This window comes from Ranitomeya imitator, chromosome 4 (genome assembly GCF_032444005.1).
Source record: "Ranitomeya imitator isolate aRanImi1 chromosome 4, aRanImi1.pri, whole genome shotgun sequence".
Taxonomy (NCBI): domain Eukaryota; kingdom Metazoa; phylum Chordata; class Amphibia; order Anura; family Dendrobatidae; genus Ranitomeya; species Ranitomeya imitator.
The window spans coordinates 386,265,492-386,286,001 of record NC_091285.1 but is presented as its reverse complement, the minus strand read 5'-3'; the positions used below and the strand labels follow the sequence as shown (position 1 = coordinate 386,286,001).

Genomic DNA, 20,510 nt, shown 5'->3' with positions numbered 1-20,510 from the left:
CATTTTTTTCGGTTTCGCGTTTTCGTTTTTCGCTCCCCTCCTTCCCAGAGCCATAAGTTTTTTTTATTTCTCAGTCAGTATGGCCAGGCGAGGGCTTATTTTTTTGCTGGGCGAGTTGTACTTTTGAACGACACCATTGGTTTTACCATGTCGTGTACCAGAAAACGGGGAAAAAAATCCAAGTGTGGTGAAATTGCACAAAAAAAAAAAAAAAAAAAAAGTGCAATCCCACACTTGTTTTTTGGCTTTTTTTGCTAGGTTCACTAAATGCTAAAACTGACCTGCCATTGTGATTCTCCAGGTCACTACGAGTTCATAGACACCAAACATGTCTAAATTTTGTAAAGAAAAAAAACAAAACAAAATTGTGCAATTTTTTAGAGACACGTAGCGTCTCATTTTTTGCGATCTCGGGTTGGGTGAGGGCTCATTTTTTGCACGCCGAGCTACTGTTTTTAATGATACCATTTTGGTGCAGAAACATTTTTATCACCTGTTATTGCATTTTACTGCAATGTCGTGGTGACCAAAAAAAACGTAATTCAGGCAATTTAAATTTTTTTTCTCGCTACTCCGTTTAGTGATAAGGTTATTTTTTTTTTTTTCCATTGATAGATCAGGCTATTCTGAAAGCGGCGATACCAAAGATGTGTAGGTTTGATTTTTGTTTATTGTTTTATTTTGAATGGGGCGAAATGGGGGCGATTTGAACTTTTAAAAAATATGAAAATAGTAAAAAAAAAAAAAAATATAAAACATTTTTTCTTTACTTTTGCCATGCTTTAATAGCCTCCATGGGAGGCTAGAAGCTGGCATAGCCTGATCGGCTCTGCTACATAGGAGCGATGCTCAGATCGCTCCTATGTAGTAGAATTACAGCACTGCTGTGAGCATAGCAATCTAGCATCAACAACCATAGAGGTGTTCAAAAGATCTCTGGCTTTTATGCAAACGCACCGATGACACCGATCACATGACGGGGGGTCACCAGTGCAAGCATTTCTGACTTGATGGCAGGAAGCACTTGTTAAATGCCGCTGTCAGCGTTTGACAGTGGCATTTAACTAGTTAATAGCAGCTGTACAAAACAGTTGACACGTCTCAGCTTTAATGCGGGCTCACTGCCGGGACTTGGGGCTGGGTGAGGGCTTATTTTTCGTGTGCAGAGCTGCCGTTTTTATTGATACCACTTTGGAGGAGATACGATCTATTGATCACCCGTTATTGCATTTAAATGCAATGTTGTGGCAACCAAAAAAATGCAATTTTGGCGGTTTGATTTTTTTTCTCGTTACATCATTTACGGATTGGATTAATTCTTTTTATGTATTGATAGACTGGGCGATTCTGAAAGCGGCCATACCAAATATGTGTTTTTTTTATTGTTTTATTTTGAATGGGACGATCATCGGATCGCTTGTGCTACACCCAAACACTCATTTGTTATGAGTGCCAACCACTGGGCAGCGTTCATAGCTATCCAGCAATGACAATCACAGGGGGTCTCCTGCAGACCCTGGGTTGACATGCCAACCCATCGGTTACCCGCAGTCATGTGACACAAGCGTCAATGGGCAGGATTAGTGATGCACTTCTGGCGCGAGCATGTTAAATGCCACTCAAGAGCGACAGCGGCATTTAACTTGTTAGCAGCCGTGGATGGATCACGATTCCACTCACGGTTGTTAGGGGCACATATCACGTAATAAAATTAGCCAACATGTGCTGGAAAGGTTGTGGGCTCATTGCCGGAGCCCACACCAAACAAGGGGAGGCAACCTTAGACGTAACTATACGTCTAAGGTTGGAAAGGGGTTAAAGTACAACTTTTTTTTGCATTTTACAACTGGAAAATACATATACATTTACTGTGCGTAGTAAAATACCTCCAGATCACAGTCTTCTGCTGTTGCAGCCATCGCTCCATTCCTCTTTTACACCACGTGACCGGAGTTATGACCAGTGTCACTTCTTAATGCAAGTCTATGACACTCAGAAAGAAGCGCTCATAGGCTTATAGAAATGAAGATCACGACTTAGCAGCGACTTCCGGCCAGCCAGATCTGTGGTCACAAGATGACGGAGAAAGACCTGAACACAAAACAGTGGAAGACAGCCACCGCTAAATATTTTACTACACAAAGCCTAAGTTACTGATAGCTATTCGGTCGTTAAAAAAAAAAATTGTGCTTTAAATGTATCCAAAGGGCTTCATTCTTATGATGAAAGCCAATGTAGTGTCCTTTCTGCCTCCAGTGAGGTGGTAAATACATCTCTTCAGTGACAAACTCATGGACTAATCTATTTTCAAAGATTGTTTTTCTGATTTGCAAAAGACTTTAAGGCTTCAAAGTCTTCTGTGCTTCCCATTAATCGAGTCCTAAACCAGCAGGAGGAGCGTTGCTGAAAGTTCCAGCTCCACCAGCTAATCAATACCATCATCCCAGTGTCTACACAGAAAACCTGTTCGATGCATTATAGATCGCACACGCTGTGCACATGTTACAACAGTAAGCAAGAAGAGAGCTTACACGGCAAGGAGTGTAAAACGCAGAACAGATAGGCCTCACATTCCAAGTACAAAAATCCATGCTGTTCTTATGTTCCCCTGTATGTGAACATGGTTTTGTCAAATCACATTAATTGTCCTTGTACTCTATTCCATCGCAGATTTCCGCTACATGACCCCAAACTGAAATGGGCGACAATTGCGTGCAGAGCTTTATGCCTATGACGCACACCACACACCACGTGGAAGTGTTTTCTTAGCATATTGTAGCACAGACTGACAACTTGTACAATTTTTCTGGGTCTGGCCAAAAAAAAAAAAAAAAACAACTACTTACCGGTAATTTGATCTTTCTGAAACCCATGACAGTACCTGCGAGAATGGGAACCGTCCCTATCACTGGTCAGGAACCCAAGAGCACAAAATAAAAAAGCAACTCCCACTTCCTCCTTTAGTGGTTTCCAAGAAGACACGTAGGAGTCCCCCAAATTACAGTATAATTAATCTTATTATTTATACATTCACTCAAGCCCATTCTTCATTGTGAGAAGAGAAGGACCACCACCAACCATAAGCCAGACTGAGGGAAACAAATAGGGGCGCTGTCACGGGTATCAGGAAAATCAAATCACAGGCAACTAATTATCATTCTACCTTTCACCCATGACCGCACCTGACAGACGATCACCTCTGTAAGATCTTACACCCAATATTGTTGATATCTTCCAAGTAAGTGCCCCCTCCCCAGACCAAGATCTGGAAAGAAACCCTTTTAGTGTCAATGACCACCTACTGATTTAAAATATCTACCCAACTATGGTATCAAGAGTAGGTTAAGCATCCCAGAAACAGAAGAAATTATATAGTACTTGATTACAATCTGACTTTAACAATATTTTGTTTTGGTGTGCCCCTGAGGATGTAACAGTAAGTCCTCCTAAAAAATATATTTAAGACAAAACCAACTGTAGATAGAGATTTCCATCTTAGAGAATTTCTGGTTACCACGTCCTAACCAAGTTTTAAGAATTGATACAACTAGAACAGGCACACAAAAAAAAAAAAAAAAAAAAAAAAGATCTGCGCTAATCAATGTAAAGAAGAGCCACAATCTAACATTCATTTAGGGATGATCAGCATCCAGGAGGTATCATTTCTCCTTGAGAGTGACATGTCATGAATAGGGTTGAGCGACCTTGACTTTTTTAGGGTCGAGCCGGGTTTCGCGAAACCCGTCTCTCTCTCTCTCTCTCTCTCTCTCTCTCTCTCTCTCTCTCTCTCTCTCTCCCTCCCTCCTTCCGTCCCTCCGTCCGTCCGTCCCTGAACTGAAAAGCTGGTGTTACACAGTGCAAATCGCTACAGCGCACAAGCGACAACATGGCGATAGGCGTCCACGCCCCTAAGACCTATGTCATCACTCTGCCCACGCCCCTTCATTGGCTGAAAAAAATGGCGCCAAGCGCGTCATACGAAACGCGACTTTGGCGCGAAAGTCGCGTACTGCATGGCCGACCCCACGCAGGGATCGGGTCGGGTTTCATGAAACCCGACTTTGCCAAAAGTCGGCGACTTTTGAAAATGAACGATCCGTTTCGCTCAACCCTAGTCATGAATGCCGAGATGAGGAGACTTTCATGTCGCAATGTTCCTCTGAGAAATATGCAAATTGTCTCTTCAGAGAGGAATTTTATCCTAGGTCATGTGACAAGGCTCGCTAAAGGGTCGACATTGACTGTTAGGATTGCTACTTCCAATAGGTGGCACTAGAGTCCTAGTCCTCTTCCTCTCTGAAGAGACAATTTTCATTTAGAGATGATTGAATTGGTGCCGTTATAGCGAATAGGATAAATTCTGTCACATAAATGCTTACAATGCAATCCAACCATGAAGTTTAGTTTAAAACAGTTAAATGCTAAATAGATTAGTTTTCAAGCAAAGAGACTAGGAAATCCAAGTGATAACCATCACCTCTGATACATTACTTTTTTCTGCTCATGAGGAAGCGATTCAGTCAGAAAGAGATATAGATTTATCAGCCCCATACCGGCAAGTCCAACTCGCACCTCCATTAGGGGGGCAGACCAGTATAGTACCGCTCGTCTTGGCACCATCAAGTTCATCTTACCACTTCATACCAGGAGGGTAGATTGGGGCATTGAAAGTTTAATCACTTAGCGACCACAAGGCCATTTTGTGACTAAAACCATGAGCCTTAACAGGACTTCTGGTGGTTTTAATCAGCTTAGCACAGCCATGCCCATATTGGACCTCCAACTTGGAGGATAAACTGAAATGTAGATGTTTAACAGTTTAAATACTTTGCAGTCCATGCTATGACACCAGAATAGAAGGATCAAATGGACTGAGTGGTTGTGTCCAGCTTAGCCGTGCCTAAGTTACAAATCCCACTAGAAGGATAACATGGAAACTAAACGACTGACTAACTTAAAGGGAACCTGTCACCTGAATTTGGCGGGACCGGTTTTCGGTCATATGGGCAGAGTTTTCGGGTGTTTGATTCACCCTTTCCTTACCCGCTGGCTGCATGCTGGCCGCAATATTGGATTGAAGTTCATTCTATGTCCTCCGTAGTACATGCCTGCGCAAGGCAATCTGTTTTCAGATGAAAGTAAATTTTGCATTTGATTTGGAAATCAAGGTCCCAGAGTCAGGAGGAAGAGTGGAGATTAACACAATTCAATCCAAGCGGCTTGAGATCTAGTGTGAAGTTTCCACAATAATTGATGGTTTGGGGACCATGTCATCTGCCGGTGAAATGTAATTCTCTAGCAGGACTTGGCACCTGTCCACACTGCCAGAAGTACCAATAACCGCTATTAGTAAACAAGACTTCCAAAGGGTATAAAGTCATCTCCAAAAACCTTGATATCCCAGTTTCAACAGTGTGCAATTTTATTAAGCAGCATGACAAGCAGGGAATCATCTAGAATCACTCTGGATGTGGGGAAAGAGAAAAATTGACAAGAGAGGTGTTCGAAGGTTGGTGCGAGTGGTGGAAAAAACACCACGTCAAACATCCAAAGACCTGAAGGCCAACCTGGAAAAGTCTGAGGTCATGGTTTCAACAAAAATCATAAGCCTCACACTAAACCAATCAGAGCTTTATGGGCAAAGGCCAAAAAAGAAACCATTACTGAAGAGAGGACATAAAGAGGAATGACTGATCAGTGCCAAACGGTACCTTAACAAACCATGATTCTTCTTGGAAAATGTTCTGTGAACCTATGAAACAAAAATAGAGTGTTTTGGCAATGCAAAGCAACAGTCTCTTTACAGATGGTGCAATGAAGCTGATAAGGAAAAGAACAGCCTACCAACAGTTAAGCATGGTGGATGATCCATAATGCTGTGGGTTTACTTTGCTCTGTCTGGTACTGGAGGCATTGATCATGTCACAGGAATCATGAAATCAGAGAAATAGCATGAGATTTTAGAGTGAAATGTCCTACCCAATGTAAGAAAACTTGGTTTGGAGTTGAAGATCTTGGGTCCTCCAGCAAGACAATGCCCCAAAGCATACATCCAAAAGTACACAGAAATGGTTGAAAAACAAACAAAAAAGGATAGTTTTAAAATGGCCAGCAATGAGTCCTAACCTCAATCCCATCCGAAATCTTTGGGGTGAGCTGATATCTGCCATTGTGAAAAAGAACCCTGCAAATGTTCAAGAGCCTGAACAAACTGCAAAGGAAGAGTGGGAGAAAATACCAGCTGAGAAGTACAAGAAGCTTATAGATGGCTACAAGAAATGTTTGGAGGCTGTCATCAATGCAAAAGGGTGTGCAGCAGAGTATTACCTAAGGGTGCCTTTACGGCTGTACATGCGGTTAATCCAGTTTCTTCTTTGAAATTGCAACATATTTTTTATTGTTGTATTACTTTGGACCACTAATTAAAAAATCCTGAGGATATATATTTGGTACATTTCCATTTATTCCTAAAGATATTGTGCAGTCTGAGAATAAATAAGGGGTGCCAATAAAAATGCATAGACTGTATATCCTATTTTCAGGCAGCTGTGGAAAAGTGACAGCAGCAGACCCTTCAGGACGTTCCATAGGACCTTCTTAGCATGCACTGAGTAGTCTCATGCAGAACATCAGTGGAAGTGGAAAAAAAAAAAAGATAAAAATTAGAGTTGCTCTAAAGGCTTAGGAAGATGTAAAAGTTTATTTTACAACTATTATGCCAAAACACAACATTTCTAGAAATAAATATCTATATAAATGATTGACTAAGGGGTACTTCTGTCTTTCTGTCCTGGAAATCTCGTGTCACTGATTGGTCTCGCCAGCTGCCTGTCATGGCTGCCGTGACTAATCAGCAACGGGCACAGTCCGATTAGTCCCTCCCTACTCCCCCGCAGTCAGTGCCCGGCGCCCGCATACTCCCCTCCAGTCACCGCTCACACAGGGTTAATGCCAGCGGTAACGGACCACGTTATGCCGCGGGTAAGGCACTCAGTTACCGCTGCTATTAACCCTGTGTGTCCCCAACTTTTTACTATTGCTGCTGCAGCATCAATAGTAAAAAGATCTAATGTTAAAAAGAATTTAAAAAAAACATAACCTGCTATACTCACCCTCCGTAGTCCGCCGAGCCACACGCGGCCTCTGCCATCTTCAGTTCCCAGAGATGCATTGCGAAATTACCCAGAAGACTTTGCAGTCTCGCGAGACAGCTAAGTCATCTGGGTAATTTCGCAATGCATCCTGGGAACGGAAGATGGCGGCTGCCGCGTGCTCATCGCCTGCACCAGAGGTTCGCTTGATTGGATCCCAGCAGGTGAGTATATAACTTTTTTATTTTAATTATTTTTTTTTTAACAGGGATATGGTGCCCACACTGCTATATACCGTGTGGCCTGTGTTGCACACCGCGTGGCCTGTGTTGCACACCGCGTGGCCTGTGTTAACGCATCGGGTATTCTACAATATGTATGTATGTTTGTATATAGCAGCCACATAGTATATAGCACAGGCCACGTCATATTTGTCTATTATATACTACATGGCTCCTATATACTACGTTGCCTGTGCTATATAATATGTGGCTGCTATATACATACATATTCTAGAATACCCGATGCGTGTGAATCGGGCCACCATCTAGATAGATAGATATATATATATATATATATATATATATATATTGTGAGGTGCCAAGGGGAGAAGTACTAGAAAACAGATTTGTGAAGCTGTTTATTTCTCTGTAATCCGGTCCTGGTTTCTTTAGTGATCAGCCTGAAAGCTCTGGTGCTTCCCTTCCACACATACGATCCAGCTTTTGCTTCAGCTGATATAATCAAGGAACTGCTGGGATCTCAGTCTCTCATCTGCTGGTCTGGGAGCCGACACAGTAAGGTTGCACAAACTTCTTTCTTGTTGTATAGGTTTATTTTGCAGTTAGTATTTTGTTGTTAGTTAGTGGCCAGACGGCCTTAGACATTTTATTTCATGTTTGGCACGTGTAACATTGTACGGCAAATGTGTACAATAAATACACCTGACACATACCTGTGTGGAGCTCGCTAGCCTGCTATTGTTCGCTGTGACTCCATAGCCACCTGCTTGGGCCAAAGCAGAGATCCCTGATGAGCTATATTCCCACTATATATATATATATATATATATATATATATATATATATATATATATATATATATATATATATATATATATATTTTGAAGCCATTGGTTTGGGAAGCGCTGCACAACAATTGTGGTAACATCAGATGCTGTTCCAATTGTTATGTGTATATATATATATATATATATATATATATATATATATATATATATATATATATATATATATATATATATATATATATATTTATATATTACACACATTTATATATATATATATTTATATATTACACACATTTATATATATATATATATATATATACACACACACACACACACACACACACACACACACACACACACACACACACACATATATATACAGTCATGGACACAAATTTTGAGAATGAGACAAATATTAATTTTTCCAAAGTCTACTGCTTCATCTTTTCTAATGGCAATTTGCATATATTCCTGAATGTCAGAGTGATCAGCTTAACAGCAATTACTGTACTTGCAAAGTCAATATTTGCCCAGAAAATGAACTTTAACCACCAAAACATATTTCAACATCATTGCAGTCCTGCCTTAAAAGGAGCAGCTAACATAGTTTTAGTGATTGATCCATTAACACAGGTGTGGGTGTTGATGAGGACAGGGCTGGCGATCAGTCAGTCATGATTAAGAATGACATCACTGGACACTTTAAAAGGAGGCTGGTGCTTGGTATCATTGTTTCTCTTCAGTTAACCATGGTTATCTCTAAAGAAACACGTGCAGCCATCATTGCACTGCACAAAAATGGCCTAACAGGGAAGAGTATCGCAGCTACAAAGATTGCACCTCAGTCAACAATCTATCGCATCATCAAGAACTTCAAGGAGGGAGCTTCCATTGTTGTCAAAAAGGCTCCAGGGCACCCAAGAAAGACCAGCAAGCACCAGGACCGTATCTTAAAATTGTTTCAGCTGCGGGATCGGACTGTTATGTTTGCAATGACAGGTGTTATGAAGGCAATCCAGAAACACAGTGTGCTTAGCGATCAGAGCGCACACAGTGATCTGACAGATACCCAAAAATACAAGAACGAGCTCTGAGACGTGGAAACTCTGTAGACTGCACACCTGAACCTATCCTAAACACAACTAAAAGCGGCTGTGGATTGCGCCTAACGACTACCTAGGCAACTCGGCACAGCCTAAGAAACTAGCTAGCCTGAAGATAGAAAAATAGACCTGACTTGCCCCAGAGAAATTCCCCAAAGGAAAAGGCAGCCCCCCACATATAATGACTGTGAGTAAGATGAAAAGACAAAACGTAGGGATGAAATAGATTCAGCAAAGTGGGGCCCGATATTCTAGGACAGAGCGAGGACAGAAAAACGAACTTTGCAGTCTACAAAAAACCCTAAAGCAAAACCACGCAAAGGGGCAAAAAAAAACCCACCGTGCCGAACTAACGGCACGGCGGTACACCCTTTGCGTCTCAGAGCTTCCAGCAAAACAAAAGACTAGCTGGACAGAAAAAAAACAACAAAAAAGCAAAAGGCACTTAGCTATACAGAGCAGCAGGTCACAGGAACAATCAGGAGAAGCTCAGATCCAACACTGAAACATAGACAAGGAGCAAGGATAGCAGCATCAGGCGGAGTTAAGTAATGAAGCAGTTAACGAGCTCACCAGAACACCTGAGGGAGGAAGCTCAGAAGCTGCAGTACCACTTGTGACCACAGGAGTGAATTCAGCCACAGAATTCACAACATCGGACTACCAGCAGTGCCGAGCTTGCTCAGGAATGGCAGCAGGCTGGTGTGAGTGCTTCTGCATGCACTGAGGCGGAGACTCTTTGAGCAAGGCCTGGTTTCAAGGAGGGCAGCAAAGAAGCCACTTCTCTCCAGAAAAAACATCAGGGACCGACTGATATTCTGCAAAAGGTACAGGGAGTGGACTGCTGAGGAGTGGGGCAAAGTCATTTTCTCTGATGAATCCCCTTTTCGATTGTTTGAGACATCTGGAAAACAGCTTATTCGGAGATTAAGGGTATGTGTCCACGTGCAGGAAACGCTGCGTGTCTGACGCTGCATAGAGCCGCAGCGTCAGACACGCAGCGTCCAGATGTTACAGCATAGTGGAGGGGATTTAATGAAATCCCGTTTCCACTATGCGTGGTAACACGCACGCGGCGGCCCTGCGACTCCGGACATGCTGCGCGTCTTTTCAGATCGCAGCATGTCCGTATATCTTGCGGCGACGCTGCGGCGCCGCAAGATATAGCACAGGGCCCTATGGTGGGGAGCGATGATGCCGGATGTGTGCTGTGAACACATCCGGCATCATCGCGTCCCAGAAAGGGGGCGGGGCTTACCGCAGAGCGGCTAAGCCGCTCCGGCGATACCGCCGGCCATCCTGAAAGTGGACACATACCCTAAGAGGTGAGCGCTACCACCAGTCTTGTCTCATGCCAGCTGTAAAGCATCCTGAAACCATTCATGTGTGGGGTTGCTTCTCAGCCAAGGGAATCGGCTCACTCACAGTCTTGCCTAAAAACACAGCCATGAATAAAGAATGGTACCAGAATGTCCTCCAAGAGCAACTTCTCCCAACCGTCCAAGAGATGTTTGGTGCCCAACAATGCCTTTTCCAGCATGATGGAGCACCTTGCCATAAAGCAAAGGTGATAACTAAATGGCACATGGAACAAAACATAGAGACTTTGGGTCCATGGCCTGGAAACTCCCCAGATTTTAATCCCATTGAGAACTTGTGGTCAATCATCAAGAGACGGGTGGACAAACAAAAACCAACAAATTCTGGCAAAATGCAAGCATTGATTATGCAAGAATGGACTGCTATCAGTCAGGATTTGGTCCAGAAATTGATTGAGAGCATGCCAGGGAGAATTGCAGAGGTCTTGAAGAAGAAGGGTCAACACTGCAAATATTGACTTGCTGCATTAACTCATTCTAACTGTCAATATAACCTATTGGTACTCATAATATGATTGCAATTATATTTCTGTATGTGACAAACATCAGACAAACACTAATAAAAACCAGAGGGCAGCAGATCATGTGAAAATATAATTTTGGTGTCATTCTCAAAAATTTTGGCCATGACTGTATATACACATATATATACACAAACAAACACACACACCTTGCGGAAGTATTCAGCTCCCTGGAACTTTTCAACCTTTTCCCACATATCCTGCTTCAAACAAAGATACCAAATGTAAATTTTTGGTGAAGAATCAACATCGAGTGGAACACAATTGTGAGGTTGAACCAAATTTATTGGTTATTTTAAATTTTTGTGGAAATTAAAAAAACGGAAAAGTGGGGCGTGCAATATTATTTGGCCCCTTTACTTTCAGTGCAGCAAACTCACTCCAGAAGTTTATTGTAGATCTCTGAATGATCCAGTGTTGTCCTAAATGATGATAAATATAATCCACTTGTGTGTAATCAAGTCTCCGAATAAATGCACCTGCTCTGTGATAGTCTCAGGGTTCTGTTTGAAGCACAGAGAGCATCATGAAGACCAAGGAACACAACAGGCAGGTCCGTAATACTGTTGTGGAGAACTTTAAAGCTGGATTTGGATACAAAAAACATCCCAAGGAGCACTGTGCAAGCGATCATATTGAAATGGAAGGAGTATCATACCACTGCAAATCTACCAAGACCCGGCCGTCCCTCTAAACCAGAGGTCCCCAACTCCAGTCCTCAAGGCCCACCAACAGGTCATGTTTTCAGGATTTCCTTTGCATTGCACAGGTGATGCAATTATTACCTGGGCAAAACTAAGGAAATCCTGAAAACATGACATGTTGGTGGGCCTTGAGGACTGGAGTTGGGGACCTCTGCTCTAAACTCATCTTAAACAAGGAGAAGACTGATCAGAGATGCAGCCAAGAGGCCCATGATCACTCTGCATTAACTGCAGAGATCTACAGCTGAGGTGGGACAGTCTGTCCATAGGACGACAATCAGTCGTACACTGCACAAATCTGGCCTTTATGAAAGAGTGGCAAGAAGAAAGCCATTTCTCAAAGATATCCATAAAAAGTGTAATTTAAAGTTTGCAATAAGCCACCTGGGAGACACACCAAACATGTGGAAGAAGGTGCTCTGGTCAGATGAAACCAAAATCGAACTTTTGGCAACAATTCCAAACCATATGTTTGGCGTAAAGGCAACACAGCTCATCACCTTGAACACACCATCCCCACTGTCAAACATGGTGGTGGCAGCATCATGGTTTGGGCCTGCTTTTCTTCAGCAGGGACAGGGAAGATGGTTAAAATTGATGGGAAGATGGAGCCAAATACAGGACCATTCTTGAAGAAAACCTGTTTGAGTCTGCAAAAGACCTGAGACTGGGACGGAGATTTGTCTTCTAACAAGACAATGATCCCAAATATAAAGCAAAATCTACAATGGAATGATTCACAAATAAACGTATCCAGGTGTTATAATGGCCAAGTCAAAGTCCAGACCTCAATCCAATCGAGAATCTGTGGAAAGAGCTGAAAACTGCTGTTCACAAATGATCTCCATCAAACCTCACTGAGCTCGAGCTGTTTGCCAAGGAAGAATGGGCAAGAATTTCAGTCTCTCCATGTACAAAACTGAGAGACATACACCAAGCAACTGCAGCTGTAATCGCAGCAAAAGGTGGCTCAACAAAGTATAAAGTTAAAGGAGCCGAATAATATTTCACGCCCCACTTTTCAGTATTTGAATTTCCACAAAAATTTTAAATAACCAATACATTTCGTTCAACTTCACATTTGTGTTCCACTTGTTGATTCTGCACCAAAAATGCACATTTGGTATCTTTAGGTTTGAAGCATGATATGTGGGAAAAGGTTGAAAATATACACACACAAATCAACTTATGATAACTACAAAGAAAAAAAAAATGGATCCATAATCAAGAATAGCTTATCTATCTGCTGGCATTGATGTCATGGCAGATGAAAATGTATAGTACACATCCAATTTAATTGCCTTGCATATTACTCACTTGGAAATCAATATGGCGGTTTAGTCAAGAAACACAACATATGCTGAGCTTGGAAAATCAGCCAATTAAAACTTGGAAAACAATGGAAGACATCAGTACATCGCACAATACTTGAATACAGATGCACATTATGTAACTCAATCGTAATATCAATATCAGTTTTAACTTGATGTTGACTTTTTTTTTTTTTTTTTTTTTTTTTAGTAATAAAAAGAATATTTTCAGCTTTGACGTCATGCTGGTGGCAGTATTATTACATGGATGGATTCTATCACCAACTAACATAAGGAACATGTAGCCTGCCATTAACACAAGGTTGTATGTCACACTGAAGTGTTTTACACAGGGATCAATTAAACATTTATGCAATATACTGCAATACTGTGATGTTGCAGTATGCTGTAAAACAAATTTCCTTTTAAGTCCAATTATAGGCAAATCTGGCAGACGGGCCTTCAGGAGAATCCCTCACAAATAAAGTTGCACTCTAACACCAGAGTATCCAAACATGAAATAAATGAAACTGGAATTGCATAACTGCTCTGGACAATAAAGAAAATAGGAACTAACGAAGATACTTGGCGCATTAGTTTGCCAATTCATGTATGCCCAGCAGCCATCGACAAGACGATCCTCTTTGATGGGAACCTTACCTAATGTGATTCATCCCCTGGGCTGATGGCCTTCATTTATATGGGTAGGTAGGATCCCACGGTGATTCACCCCGCCATAGACTGATGGACAGAGATAGGTGAGGGGTGGTGATATTCAGGAGAATCCCTCACTGAGAAGGACATTGGCATCCTGCAATTATGTTGTGTTGATGTGCATGTCATTTCTCGTCATGGCACTTCTAATATATAATTGCCAATCGGCTCTGTCACAGCTTCCGGCGATCCACCGCCAAAGCCGCGCAGCTCCACTAATTGGCTCAGCCGCCCGCCAGCTGCGGTTTGGCGGGGGATTCAAATCCCGCACAGCACCGCTCATTGGCTCAGCCGGCGGGGCGGGGAATTTGAATCCCGGGGCGCTCAGCCAATGAGCAGTGCTGCGCGACTTTGACTTTGCCAAAGAGCCACCTTGTCAGAATGCAGCATTACTGCTGCACAAGGTGGCTGTTTTAGTTTCAAACGCCTGGGGGGGGGGGGGGTGACAGGTTCCCTTTCAAAATCAAAAAAACAAAAGCGTGGAACAAATGCAAGTGGCCATTCCCATATAAAATTATGTCAGGAGGATATTAAAAGTTCAACATAAGCGTGGCAATATTGGAGCCATCAGGGGATGGGATATGCAGCCGCAGTGAGCATGGCAAAGTGAGGACAAGACATTCCTCCAATTAGTATAGGGGCACGGTATGGGGTACAATAACAAACACAGTGCCCACCTCATTTACACTTGGCAACTAGCATTAGAAAGGATTCAATCCAATGTTCTAAATATTTAACTCGTCTAGGAAGCAATTCATTAATGGCCATTGGCCATTGACTTTCCAAGAAATTGATCAGTAATTAAAATGTTATGGGTGGAAAAAAATAATAGTAACAGTCCGACACCATGTACGTTGCTTGTAATGTGCTATAAATCCTGATTAAAATGCTCGGCCAGCCTTTCCTGTTCAAATATTTATAGGTCCATTTGTGTTACATGCAGCCCCATTGTGACATTCTGTCAATATCAATACAACACTCCCACACAATGAGGTCTGGAGTGGGTGAGGAGGGGACTATGGGATCTGAGGGGGAAAGGTCTTATTGGAATTTTAATCTATTTATTTAAAAAAAAATAAGATCTAGCAGTATACAAGGAATGTATTTAAATAGATGCTGGAGTCATCTCTATAAATCTCATCTGTAGATTTTACAAGCAAAGAAAAAAAATACAACATTTAATATTCACATCAGCAGATCAAAGTCAGCAGCAATACATTTACCATTAAAGGGACAGCCATGAAGGTTAATGCAATGTAAAGCAGATTCCTGCTGAAGAATAAGCTACCAGGTTTTTTTTACAGGTATGATAAATGTTATAATAGCAGCAGTGGAGAGTCAGTCTGCAGAGGTCATGTGTACGGGCACAGGTCGTGTGCATGTTATGTTACATAAAAAAAAGAAGAGGGGAATAGTAGTCCATTTGGGAAAAGGTTCATATTGCAACCAAAATTTTGCTTTATCTGAAAAATTACTTTACACTGAGACTTTGAGCCTCTGCTGAATAAGTAGCAGCATATATTGTCCCACAGAAAAGGCAATTCATGGGGCACTAAAGGGGTATCCAACTTCTCATTAAAAAAAATAAGGGACAAAATCCCACATCAACTCGCCTCTCTCTATTGGCAATCCAGTCGTGTCTTAATCTTCATATCTAATTAGCCGCTGCAGCCCATTATTGGCAGAAGTGATCACGAGCATCATGGCTCTGCTCTGGTACCTTAGTGCTGCAGCAGTAATGTGCTGGCCATTGGAAACAGAGGCCAGGAGACCTGCTCGAGCTTCAGCGCAGCGGAAAGAAAAGAGGAGTAGTGGTTTGGGGGTTTTTTTTGTTTTTTTCCCCCTCGCTCTTTCACAGGCTGCCAATTTAAGGACCTGCTCAACCCGTTAAATCGGTTCTCAGGATATGCCATCAATCCCTAATCAGTGGGGGTGCCAGAAGTTAAAATTACCACTCATCTCTAATCCCCACCAATCCAGAACAGAACGCTCAGGCAGTCGCCCTAGCCTTTGTTTTCCATATCCATACGTATCAAGCAATCCACATGTTTTAAAGGTTATATGTCACCCCGTCGGGACGTTTATCTGACCTATTAATATGGGCATACAGGTAATAGATATGTTACACTAGTCCTACCTGTATGCCTCATATTAATGGTGCTGAGAAAGGTTATATTTTGTCTTTATGTCAATGATTTATTCCAGGTTCCGGGGCATGGAAGAAATCCCCGCCTTCATTACAATACATATCCCCTCCCATCAGCGTCAGTTACGGACCAGAAATCCTGTGCCTGCACTCCCTCAGAAATACATACCTCATCCTCCCTTCTGAGGTCACTGACCTCCAGTGTGTGCGTGATAACTTGCTCTCCACACTTCCTCCCTAGGAACCATGTGTACATGGCGATGACTATGCAGGGAAGAAGTGGGGAAAGCACCTTAGCGCACACACCGGAGGTCACTGGATGGGAAGTCGTTGGCGCCTGCGCAGAAGATCCCTGAATGCAGTGCCCACAGAAGGGAGGATGAGGGATGTATTTCTGAGGGAGTGCAGGGCGCCGGATACCAGGGCCGTAACTGACGCTGATGGGAGGGGGTAGTATTACAATGAAGACAGGAGGTAGGGATGTCTACCAGGTACCGCACACCCCGAAGCCTGGAAGAAATCATTAACATAAAGATCGAATATAACATTTCTCCACATCAAGACCAATAATATGATGCATAAAGGTAGAACTAGTGTAACATTTCTATTACCTGTATGCCCATAGTAATATTTCATAGACCTGTGTACTTTTATGCAAAAAAAAAAAAACCCAATAAATCCCATCATTGCCAAATATGTGACTTATATGCCACCATTCATCATTATCTTTCAGCCTTTTTTCTCTGGAGTGAAAATAGTTTTTAAATAGTGACTTATAATTGCCCTTTGTTATTTAATTTGCACTTTTAAAGTTAGCTTTTCTTGACTTCATCTGCTTTAGGTTTTTTCCTGTTTGTTTTTCAGCTCGGCATTATTGATGTGATTTTAGCTCAATTTGTGATTTTTCAAAGTCTTTCAAAAGTTTTTGTGCAATTGTTCTCCAGTATCCTAGCGGAGCAAAAAATGTGCCTGGTTTTATTAGCACAGTTGAAAAGTAAAGTGCAACACCATAAAGAGGAGCATGCAACTTCTTCCTCTAATAAAAAAAACAGTGTAAGACATTTCACTTTACGTTAAGTTTAATCAATCTCCATGCGCCATTGAGGAATTTTGCATAAAAATACAGCAAAGCACTTTTGGGACACTTTCAGAGTAAGTGTACATGAGGAGCAACTCTTTACATGACTGTATCCTGTATTTTGTATAGTTTTCCCCCTGCACTAGAAGCCTCAGCAGTTTCAACATCCCTTTGCTACTGTCCCACATCCACCTACACCCAAATATCAGTAACAAAGCCTATAAAAGTTACAAGTTCAGAGTATTTTACAAGCTCCGGTAAGCGCATCAAAGCTTTCCAAACAGGCAAGATTAGAAAACTCCTTGAGTACACCAAACAGCAAATGAACACCAACTCTGCATCCTTTAGGGTATGTGCACACGTCAGGATTTCTTGTAGAAAATTCCTGACGAAAACCGGACATTTTCTGCAAGAAATCCGCATGCATTTTTTTTTTTTTTTTTTGCGCATTTTGATGTGTTTTTTTCCCAATGCATTCAATAGCGGGAAAAACGCAAAAAATCCGCAAAATTAATGAAAATTCTGCGTTTTTTTAGCGCGATTTTTTTTTTCCCGTGGGGAAAAAAAAGCATCATGTGTACTTATTGTTTAAATAATGTTATGTTTAAGGTTTTCTTTTTACTCACTTCTCCATAATGCAATCTATATTAAAAGTTAGAGGGGGGAAAAAAAAAAAAAAAAAAAGCACCCACACCGGAAATCTGTAAACATTGCACTGGCCACTTGGTTCATTACAATCATCACTTCTTACAACTCCTCTTTCACAGCACTGTCATTGTGGAGGAAGAGTGAATATAACAGAGCAAACCGTTCTGTATCTACAGCTCTCATCTCGCAGCAGTGTTGCCCTCACTGATTTCACTGTTGGAGACTACTATCATTATAAGCAGCAGAGGGGAGAAGAGCAGAGCTGTGGGTCATCACAAACATCTCTAAACCTGCAGCTTTCATTCCATTTCAGCTCTGTTCTACTCCCCCTCTTACCACACCGATCGTGCTGTGAGAGAATAGCTGTAAGAGGTGTTCATAAGGGCACACAACTCTGCGCTCCTCCAACTGCAGAGTAATGGCTAGCGGCTAGACCTCTATGACCTGGGTAGGTAGACAAGTATTTCCATGACACCGACAAAGCCAGAAATTAAATAAAATCTCCTTTTCATCCACTATTCCATGTTGTGGAAACTAAAACTGGTGTAAAGTACCCTTTAAAGTGGTGAGTTTAAGCAGCCAACAGAAGAAAAAAAAAAAAAAACACCACCTCTTCCCCATTAACATGTATGACAGAATTAGCCAAGATGGCCTATTTAGATGGGGTATGCCTCTACCAGTGTATATATGGCAGAGTAATAAAAAGGTCTAAATTCATAGTGATTCACATTACACCAGTTAATTTTAGATGTTTATAAGTTAAACTTTATAACAAATTCCCCTCCCAAAAAAGGCTCGGCAGGGGTCCTGGAAGTTGCATTCCAATCTATCGGAATACGCCGTCCATCCTCTTTAATAGAGTTTTTGCTAGGAATTAGGTGAAGATTCATTTTATTTTGAACACTCCGACATTATTTCAGTTGAGCTGTAGAAACATAAGACTTTCACCACCATACTGAGGAACTGTGTGTATACAAATGGAAACTGTGGTTGGAAAGGACCATGAATGTTCTCCTTTGACGTGAAAGCCGAACACTACCTACAGTGTGGTTCTGTACAGTTTAGCCCACAACCCCGACACAAGCGGTCAGTCTTCGGCATTCACGCAGGTCCTCTCTCAGTCAATAGTTTCAGTCATCCACAGCTCCCGCTAATTTCCAGGGACAAACGTATGAAAATTGCAAGATCAAACACATTTTTCAAGAAGCCTTATAATATTTTTATGAACACAATCTATATGAATACTAAAGCTGGACATACACATTAGGGCTTATGCACATTAGCATATAGTAGCAGTATTTTACAATCTGGAGGTGAAATACTCTTACAATTTCTATTCCTTTCCCCCCCAGTTGTCCACATCTGAACGTGGCCTAAAACAACCTCATTGAGCTTTCTTCTAATTGTCAACCGCATAGGAACCAGAACGTCCATATTCAGCAGATCATAGTATTCATTTGGATAAACACATAACAAAATGCCCTAATTGAGAGCAGAAGACTACTCAAGCTCAGCCAGAATAATCACTTCACTTTTCAGTTTTACGATCTGCTGTTCCTTCCTTTTTCTGTAGTCACATCACTTTCGATTGCAGAAGATCTTGTGCTAATCACAAACATTCAGAGCCACAACAGCCAATTCTAGTAAAGATTCACTCATACCATGCAATGCTCCAAGCCACAGAGGCTCAGAGCCAAAGAGCTGCCACATGGTGTCAGGACCATCCGCATTGGAGTGCTAGAACTGATCTTCCTATTAAACAGGTTTCTCGGGCTTCCTACACTGCAGACCTGCTCCTCAATATCAGACTGGTGCAGGCTCGTCACCTTTCACACCCACCAGACATTGGTGGCCAGATGTAAACAGTGAATGGAGCTGGAACAGTGTAATGGCCGTTCTCAGGTCCTGAAGAGCGCCTATTGAAGTGATGAAGTTAATAGGAGCAGGCCTGCCATACCAGGGAAAGGCCACTACCAGATCGGTTATGAAGCACATTCATCTCTTAGAATCTTTTGAGTTACATCTGGCTGTTTAGCAGAAAGAATATTAAAGCAGCACTAAACAAAAAAAAAAAAAAGTTGCCAGTCTGAAAAACCCTCTAGGAAACATTTAAACGGGGCAATAATTGCTTTCCAAACAATCCAAGAATCAGTATCAAGGGTCATCTTATATGCCGGCATAAAAGCCATTGTTTGTGGTCAACACAAACTATCTGTGCGTCACTATACATGTAAACTATCATGGGGGAAAAACTATTACCGCCATACATAAATTCAAGTAAACGAGCACTATTCATATATAGTTTTCAGCAATCACACATTACATACCTGCATCTACATTATGTCTATTTTATCTACTTATCCTTTCCACATACTTTGTGTTGAGGTTGTCTTTGTACTTTGCTGCCATGGAAGGAATCAGGTGATGGCCAGATCTCTGGTTCCCATATAAAAATAGGGACCTGTGGCTTTGTTCTCATATTGATAAGAATTTTTTGTTGTTCTTAAAAGGGAATCCGTCACCCCCAAAATCGAAGGTGAGCTAAGCCCACCGGCATCAGGGGCTCATCTACAGCATTCTGGAATGCTGTAGATAAGCCCCTGATGTATCCTGAAAGATGAGAAAAAGAGGTTAGATTATACTCACCCAGGGGCGGTCCCGCTGCGGTCCGGGTCAGATGGGTGTTGCGGTCCGGGTTCGGCGCCTCCCATCTTCTTACGATGACTTCGTACTGCAGTGCGCAGGTGCTGGGCCTCTCTGACCTTTCCCGGCACCTGCGCACTGCA

General features: G+C 42.0%; 1 protein-coding gene across 3 annotated transcripts in view; it reads right to left on the bottom strand.

Annotated features, from left to right (window-relative positions):
- Nucleotides 1–20,510, bottom strand: part of USP6NL (USP6 N-terminal like) — a 249,289-nt gene that overhangs the window by 198,093 nt on the left and 30,686 nt on the right. The gene's annotated exons all lie outside the window — the stretch shown is intronic.